The sequence below is a fragment of the Tamandua tetradactyla genome, chromosome 2 (assembly GCF_023851605.1).
Source record: "Tamandua tetradactyla isolate mTamTet1 chromosome 2, mTamTet1.pri, whole genome shotgun sequence".
NCBI classification, from domain to species: Eukaryota; Metazoa; Chordata; class Mammalia; order Pilosa; family Myrmecophagidae; genus Tamandua; species Tamandua tetradactyla.
Genome location: NC_135328.1, coordinates 74,370,169 through 74,379,228, shown reverse-complemented (window position 1 = coordinate 74,379,228; position 9,060 = coordinate 74,370,169).

The following is a 9,060-nucleotide window of genomic DNA, read 5'->3' as shown; positions in this document are numbered from 1 at the left end:
CACCCTTGGTTTTTTTCTTTATAATTAGTTTAGTGAGGCAGCTGGTGTGGCCTCTAATTATTTCTGTGGAGTATGTGATGTTCTTTCAGAGAAGCATTTTACTCTAGTGCTTTTAATCTTTCAAAGATGTTACATGAGAATGTTGAATCCATCCTCAATTTTTGATAGGTTCATCCATACTGGGTAGGATGTTGAATCAAATTGGTTCTAATGTCTTTACCAAATTTCAGTTCATAGGAATTAATGGGAAATGTCTATACCATTTCTGAATTGTACTATTTAAATGTTAAGGAAGAAACAAAACAGATCTTGTTTCTCTAATTGCTAACCATGTTGTGTTTGTAAATAAGGAGGATAACATCTCCTAGGCCAGTAATTCCCTGGCCACATAAGTTCATTGATATGCAAATCCTGAGAAACACCTTTGGAAAAGGATATAATGATTTAATAACTTAGGAAAAATTGCATACTATATATGGGGGTTCACATATTAAAGTCTCTCAGAAGGCTGGCAGAGAAATTGAGTCTCTGAGAATGCTGGCAGAGAAATGGTAATTTTCATATACCTTTTCCAAATTTATATGACTTTTTCTTACCATAATATTGTGCAAAGCATGGGCTCCATGGATCATATACTGCTTCTCTCTTATTCCTAACATTTTCTTCAAGACAGGTGTTTAAAAACTTCCTTTGATAGTCTATATCCAATATCTAACTTTAGGAACAAGAAAGGACACTTTGAATTTAACTCTTCATTAACTTTATTCATTTAATATTAAATAAAGGTGAAATTGCAGTTTTGGCTGTGTTGAGGGAGATTTCCATGCTCAGAATTCTATTTTTTTTTCTCCTTTTCTTTTTCGGGTGCCGGGTCCGGGAATCGAACCTGGGTCTCCTGCATGGTAGGCGAGCATTCCACCGCTACCCCACCTGTTGTGTGCACACCTTGCTCAGCATTCTTGATTGAAGGTCAGTGGATGTGGTAAATCAAATTATGTACTGCGTTTAGGTATGTTCTTAATTTTTGTCTGCATTCCTGTGGGTGCGAACTCACTGTGAATAGTATCTCTTGGAGATGTTATTTTAGTTAAATTGTGACCCAGTTGAATAAAGGTGGGTCCTAATTTGGTTTATTGGAGTCCTTGATGAGAAGAAACTGGACATAGTCAGAGACAGCCACCAGGAGGAGCCAGAAGCCAACAGAAGCCGGAAGAGACGGCGAGGACGCCAGCGTGTGACCAGAGGCAGGCATACAGACTCAGGAACTCCAGGGCTGGTCCGAGCTGGTACCAGAATCCCAGTCTGGGGAGAAACACCACCTTAACTGATGTCTTGATCTTGGAGATCTTCTAGCCTCAGTACTGTGAGCAAATGAATTCCCATTGTTTCAGCCAGCCCGTAGTGTGATACTTGTGATAGCAGTTTAGGAAAACTAAGACTTTGGACCAGCTGGATATGTTTTATACTCTAAACATGATGAAGGAAGGTATACAAATCTGGACCAAAATGATGATTAATTTACCCATGCTTCTCATTTCCCTGATGTTAAAACTCTTTTCCTTACAGCTAACTGAATGGCCCCTACTGCCATAAGTAAGTCCTCTCAGTTCAAATCCTTACTCCCTGCTGCATGCATGTTTTGCAGTTAACCAACCTCTCTGTACCTCATTCCCCTCACCTGTAAAATTGATATATTCGCACGTATGTCATGGGGTTGTCGTGAGAAGCAACTGAACAGGCACACCTTCGGAGCAGTGTCTGGGAAGCCTGTAACAGGAGCTGTTATGGGAACTGCCCCTGATGCTATGCTTAGGTGGCGGTGGAGAGGTGCCACATCAAACTCCACCCAAACCCTCTTCATCAAGATTTACCTATTTAAAGAAATAGGTAAATCTTTGACTCTTTATTTCTGAGGCATGGATTTCCAGATCATATTTAGTTATTCTCTTTAAATTCTTTTGTGTCTTTTGTTCTATATTTTATTGTTAATTATTTATTCACTAATGCATCTCATATTAAGGGAGTGACTGCTGGCTTGTCGGCACTGTGCTAGTTGTTGTAGGTACAGTGCTGATGTGCTTCCTTTCCTTGTGGACCTCAGAGTTATAGAAGGACAAGCAACCAGCTTTCCATGTACCATGAGAGGGAAAGTAACAGGAGCAGACAGGAGTTACCCAATGTGGGTTAGGGGGCCCAGGGACATTTTCCTGGAGGAGTGAACCTCAAAGTTGAGTTACTAAAGGCAATTCAGAATAAGCCACATGGTGAGAGGACAGGAGGATGATGCATATGAAGGTAAGAGGGATCAAAACATGTTCAAAGACTCGAGAGAAACCCTGTATGGCTTGAAAATAGAGTGCAAGATTGAGGAGTAGATGTGTGTGGTGGAAGTTGAGACAAGATGTAGTTTTTCCACCTTCATTAAGGCATCTGTGAATTAGAAGGTAGGGTGATAATCTCACCAACTGTTATCTATTCATAGGCAGGCAGGCTATTCTTCTCAGAAACCTTCCAGATGGCAAGATGTACCATTTCAAGGCCATGCTTTTTGATATAATATTTAATAGCCATGCTGCTTCCTAACATCTATGATGTTAATTTGCCATTTGGGCCTGACTTGGAAGTCAATGCAATAAATAAGTAATAATAAATAAATAATAAGTCAGGAACCTTGAGGCTCTGTCAGTGAGGCTCAGAAAACCCGGCCCCTGGGTGAGAGCAATGGTGGGTGGTAGGCAGCTGGAAGACAGCAGCTGGGGTTTTGCCATTTCTTGGCTGCAGTTAATAATTCCCCTCTCTCTCCACCTGTTCCCAGAAGCCTTCAACCGATGACTGGTGAGAGTGGATAAATGATCAAGCTTCCTCACCTTTTGTTGGGATAAATTGCAGATCCGTTCTATGCTGTCTTTCAGAGTTCCCTGGTGGGCTGCATTCCAGATGCCTGCAGCAGTGACCTGCTCAATAACATGTCTATTATGGCTTCCTTCTCTCCCAGTGCTTGCTTTGAATCCTCATTTTCCTGCCAATGAGATACAACATTTAAACCAATAAATCCTATCTCAGTGTCTTTTTTGGGGGGAACCCAGCCTATAATCTAAATTCGACTGAATAGTTCTCATGATATCATTTAATTTATTCGTCTATTTGTATAGATAGGAAGTTAGATCTAAAGGCTCTTTTAGATTCAGGAGTTTTTTGACATAAGAATATTTCATAGACAGTTCTGTGTATCTCCTGTTACTTCATATCAGGAATCAAATAATGTCTGGTTCTCTCGCTTCTAGTAGATCAGCAAATCGAAATGACGAGAGTGTGTGATTCCCTATCAACCTTATGCCTGATGGTTTTACCATCCATTTCCGACCCTTGCCTGAATCAGTTATTTCATTAGGGATTGTAAAATGATGTGGTTTTTTTTTTTTTTTTTTAACATGGGCAGGTGCCGGGAATTGAACCCGGGTCCTCTGGCATGGCAGGCAAGCATTCTTGCCTGCGGAGCCACCGTGGCCCGCCCTGATAATTTTCTTAATCCTGCAATTCCTTCAGTATGTGTTATCTAAAATTCTTCTGTATTGAAGCAGCCTTCTCCCATTTACTATTCATATTTGGTTACCCTACCTCATAGGTCCTATCAGAAAAATAGGTTCAATGCTGAATTATTTCCCTTTAATTTTCACTTTTCAGAGGAAAGAGTCAGTGCCCTTATAACTTAAAATACCCGCCTCTGAATTTTTTTTTTGCTTCTTTTCCCTTCTTCTTTTTCTTCTAAAATTTTCCTTCTCCTCATTCTACTCTTCTTCCTTCTCCTTCACTCCTCCCCCCATTCTCTCTCTTTTCACTACTCTTTCTCCTCCCTTCCTATTTCAGCCTGTTGTGAACCCATGTCTTTTTTGTACATTTTCTTATGTGTGTTTTAATAATTTTGGATGCTTGCATTAACCCATCTTTGGCCAGTGGGAGGCTGATAATTCCTGGGTTCTTTTGGCATGATCTCGTTAGGCTTTGATAATTTCCTTGTTGTCAGGCACACTGAGATAACCCAGGCTCATCTTGTATGAGATTTTCTTCCCCAAAATTCAAATCAGACATTTTTCAAAGGAACCTAGTTCCTTGTATTAGAACTTGTTATTCAGAAATTATAATTTGAGGACTAGGGCTTCTCATTGCCACTATTTTTCCATGGCTTCTAGCCCTTTTCAGTGGATGTAGCTAGGAAACTGTTTTCAAAACGAGGGAAGAATCCTTATTTCCTTTCTTATTTGAATGTTTCTAATCCAAATTTAAGAGGTTTTACTTAAAGCATTTGATTTTATATTTAAATACAATTTATAGTTACTAAAAATCTTGGTTCCTAACAACATTAACAAAATTACTTATTTGCATTGTCTGCTGTATATGTATAATTAATACTTGTACCAATTATATTATTAATGAAAAGACTGATTAATGATGTTAAAGATTTTTTTCCCTTAGAATATATCTCACTAAAGATGTATAGGCAAAATACTGCGACCTATTCTTAGTTGAAGAAATTATTTTCTCTGTGATTATGACGCTCACTTGATATATAGTTGCATTAATTTGTTTTATTTTTTTCTTCACTTTTCAGGCATTTAAAATTTTTATTTTGTGTTCTTGATTGTTAAAAACATTTGTGTGATTGAAAAGTCAAAAGTGCAAGTTACATTCAGAGAAATATATAGTGTATTTGTATCCCACTCACTTCACAAAAGTTAGTAGATTATGTATATTTTTCTGTATGTTGATCTTTTTCACATTTTACAGCTGCGTAGTATGTATGCTTCACAGTTTATTTAACATTTAGTTTATTTCCAATCATTTGCTATTAAAAGAGAATGCCACAGAATGGCGGTGGTGGTAGCAGAACATAATTAACAGCCCTGAATTATGTATTTGGATGGGGTTGAAACGGGAAATTTTAGGTTGTATATATGTTCCCAAAATAAAACATTTAAAAAAATCCACGGATTTTGCTACACAAGCGCTGAACCCTATGACAAACCATGGACCATGGTTAATGGTACAATTATAAAAATGTGCTTTCATTAACTGTAACAAATGTTCCACAACCATGCAAAGTGTGTTAATAATAGGATGGTATTATTTATTATGGGAACTTTATAGTTTGTTTATGATTTTTCTATAAATCCATAACTTCTCTACTAAGAAAAAAAAGAATGCCACAAAGAATAATCTCATGAATATATCATTTCATGTGATGAAATGTTTTGCAAGTGCATTTTTGGAACTCCTGAAAGTGAGGTTGAGAAGTAAAAGCGTGAAAGCACATTTGATTTTACCAGATACTGTCCAGTTCCTCTTCACAGGGGCTCTACCATTTTGTATTCCCTCCAGAAATGTATTAGAGTATTGTCTTTACTCAGTCTTGACAACAGAGTATATTGCCAAAAATTTGAATTTTCAACTGTTTAATAAGTTAGAAATGCTATCACTCTAGTTTTAATTTACATTTTACTTATTATGAGTGCAGCTGAGCATTTTTCATGTTTATGGGCTTTTGTGTTTCTGTATCTTCAAATGTCTATTCATATCTCCTGTCCAAATCTTTTAGATTGTTTCTTTCTTTTTTGAAAGCCAAGTTCATTGAATTATAACAAAGTAAATTCGTCCTCTATGGATGTATAGTTCAATAAATTTTCACAAGTGTATATGGTCATATAACCACCACCACACTCAAGATATTGAATCCCAAAAGGATTTGTTTCTCTTTTGCTTTCCAAATTGTCAGAATTTTTCTGGGATATTACCTCTTTAAGATATAAGTTGCAAATATTTTCTCACAATTGGTTATTTTATTTTCCAGTCCTTGCTAATGAATTATTTGGCCAGATTAAAAAAAAATTTTTTTTAACATTCTATTTCATTGAATTTATCATTCTTTTCTTTCATTTATTCTAGATTTGGAGCTTTCTCCCTCCCTTTTTATAAAGGGAATCATCCATATTTCCTTACAGAATTTGTACAGTTTCATTTTTAAAATATTTAGATCTCTGATCCATTTGTAACTTATCTGATGTATAGCAAGAATTGTCAATCAAATTAATTTTTTCCAAAGTGATATTCAGTTGTCTCAACACCAATTTTTTTTTGTCAGTTTATCTCCACTATTTTGAGATGCCAGCTTCATCACATACTAAAATTTCACATACACTTGGTCCTATTTCTATAATATTCATTATGTTCCATTGTTCTGCTCATCTATTCAAAAGCCATTCACACTTTTAATTATAGAGAATTCATAATGCATATTTTATAATGTTTTCTTACCTGCAAATACAAGGCCACATTCTTTGATTTTCTTCTCACCACCGTGTGTGAGTGCGTGTGTGTGTGTGTGTGTGTGTGTGTGTGTGTGACAGAGAGAGAGAGAGAGAGAGAGAGAGAGGTGGTGAGTAAAATGGAAAAAATATTTCTATTTAATTTTAAATCATGAATAGATATTGAAATTTTAATTGCTTGTGGCACTGTGGTGATGATGATATGAGTTTTCTCCTTAGATCTATTGATACAATAAACTATATTCATGTAATTTTTAATAATGAATCCCTTTATTTTAAACTGCACAGTACATTTTTCTAACAGAATATTACATTTGCTTGTTAAAGTTTTATTTTAAACTTTTGTATTGTCATTCCTAGGGCTTTGGTAACAATGCATACTCTTTTCATAAAAAAATATAAGCTTTCCTTCTTTTCCTATACATTGGGACATTTTATGTAGCCTTGGAAATATTTGACCTTTTAAATTTTCTTAGAAATCTCTGGAGAAACCATCTGGGTCTGGAGGCATTTTCTTTTCTTGAGGAGTTTTTCACAAATTTATTTCTCCCATGAAAATTGTTCTATTTATTGTTACTATTGGAATCAGTTTAATTACATTTTCTCAGTTCTCTATTTTGCCTAGGTTTTTAAATATATTTGCCTAGAGTTGTGGGGAATAATTTCTTGCAAAGTTGTATTTTTTTCGTTGATTATTATTCTTTTTTGTAATGTAATATCGGGTATATTTGTGTTTTTGTTACCCTTCTGTTTCTAAAATTAAGTTAGCTAACAGTTTGTCCACTTTTGATTTTTTTATTTATAAATAACTAGCTTATAAAAAATTATTTCAACTACTTTTCCAACTTAGTCATTTACACTTTTTCTTCCAATAATTTCCTCCTTCTACTTTCTTTTCATTTACTTGTTGTTCTTTTTCTAGTTTTTTGAGTTGTTCAATTAATTATTTTAATTTTATTTTTTAGTGATATAGGAATTTAGTGCTCTGAATTTTCCTTTCACCACTGCTTTAACTGCATTCCATGGATTCTGATATATTGCATTTTCTTTATCACTATGTTTTAAAAATTTTGATTTTTAAAAAAATTTTGTGATTTTTTAATAGTGTTTATTTTTTATCTGAGAGTTAGTTAATAGAGAATTATTTTTAGTTTCCAGGTGGGAGTTTAGTTTTTTTAGTTTTGTCATTAATTTCTAGCTTTAGTGTACTCTAACAGAGATCGTAATTATCTTCTTGAAATTGAGTGATGTTTAATGATTTTTGGATTTAATTGTCACTTATGACCCCTGCTTTCTATTTATTTGATTTTTCCTGGTATATGTTTATCAAAATACTTTTCTGAATTATCTTGCTGTAGTTATACCTCTCCCATGTAACACAGAGATGGATTTTACTTTGTTTGATAATCTGAACACCTTTCTTCTTCTTATTATTATTATTAATTATTTTTATTTTTTAAAAGTGTTCTTTATTAGTTTTTCTAATGCAGATTTTGAATATTGGCCTAGGTAATTTTTAGATTGTGCTTGCATCCAGATAATATAAAATTTCCCATTTTAGCCCCTTTTAAGCATACGATTCATTGGTATTTATTATCTTTACAATGGTGTCTACCACTACCACCATCAATTACCAAAACCTTTCAGCACCTTGAATGGAAACTGCGTATCCATTAAGTGATAACTCCCAATTCCCACCTACTGCCACTACCCCGACCATTCGTAACTTATCATTTATTTTCCATCTCTATGAATTTGCATCTTTTCAGTATCTCTTCTTTAAAAAAGTTTTTTTATTATGTAGTATAACACATATACAAAGCAAAGAAATAAAAAAGCACTCTTTTTTGAAAAAAGTAGTTTTCAAAGCACTCTTCAAAAAGTGGTTACAGGACAGATCCCAGAGCTTGTCATGGGCTACCATATAATCCTCTCAGATTTTCCCTTCCAGCTGCTCCAGAAGATAGGAGGCTAGAGGGCTTAAATACTTTTTATTATCACAATCGACTTTTTTTCCCTTCTTTTTTGTGTGAGCAATAACATATATACAAAAAAGCTATAAAATTCAAAGCACAGCACCACAATTCAATGTAGAATATATTTCAGACTTTGACATGGGTTCCAATTTCACAATTTTAGGTTTTTACTTCTAGCTGCTCTAAACTACTGGAGACTGAAAGAGATACCAATTTAATGATTCAGCAGCCATATTCATTAGTTAAGTCCTATCTTCTCTGTATCATTCCACCACACCTTTCTTTTTTAAAGAGATGAGGCTAAGCTTTTACATTTATGAATATGTAAATATGATTAGTGTCAATTTTATTATATCGTTTTATGATATACTATTATATCATAGTAGTAGAACATATTATTCTACTAAATAGTCTTTTCAGGTATGTACTGACTGTCTTTACTTTGTGTGCTTTTACTTGGAGAGAGAGAATTTTCGTTCTATGCTACCTTTAGCCTCTTTATCTGCTGTTGATTCTCTGTCATGAGTAATGATGATATTAAGTAGTAACCTGCTTACCCCACCCACCCTTCAACCTGGTAAAGAAGAGTTCGTGGGGCATTGCCTGGAAAATAAGGACAGGATGGAAGGGCAATCCAAGGACACCCCAGCTCACATGAACCAGCGCAGCGCCCTGGAAGGGCTCATTGAAATCAGTCAAAGGATCACAAGTCCGTGGAGGATGTGAGGCGCTGTGGATGGCGAGGCTGGGGTACCTGCTGTAAG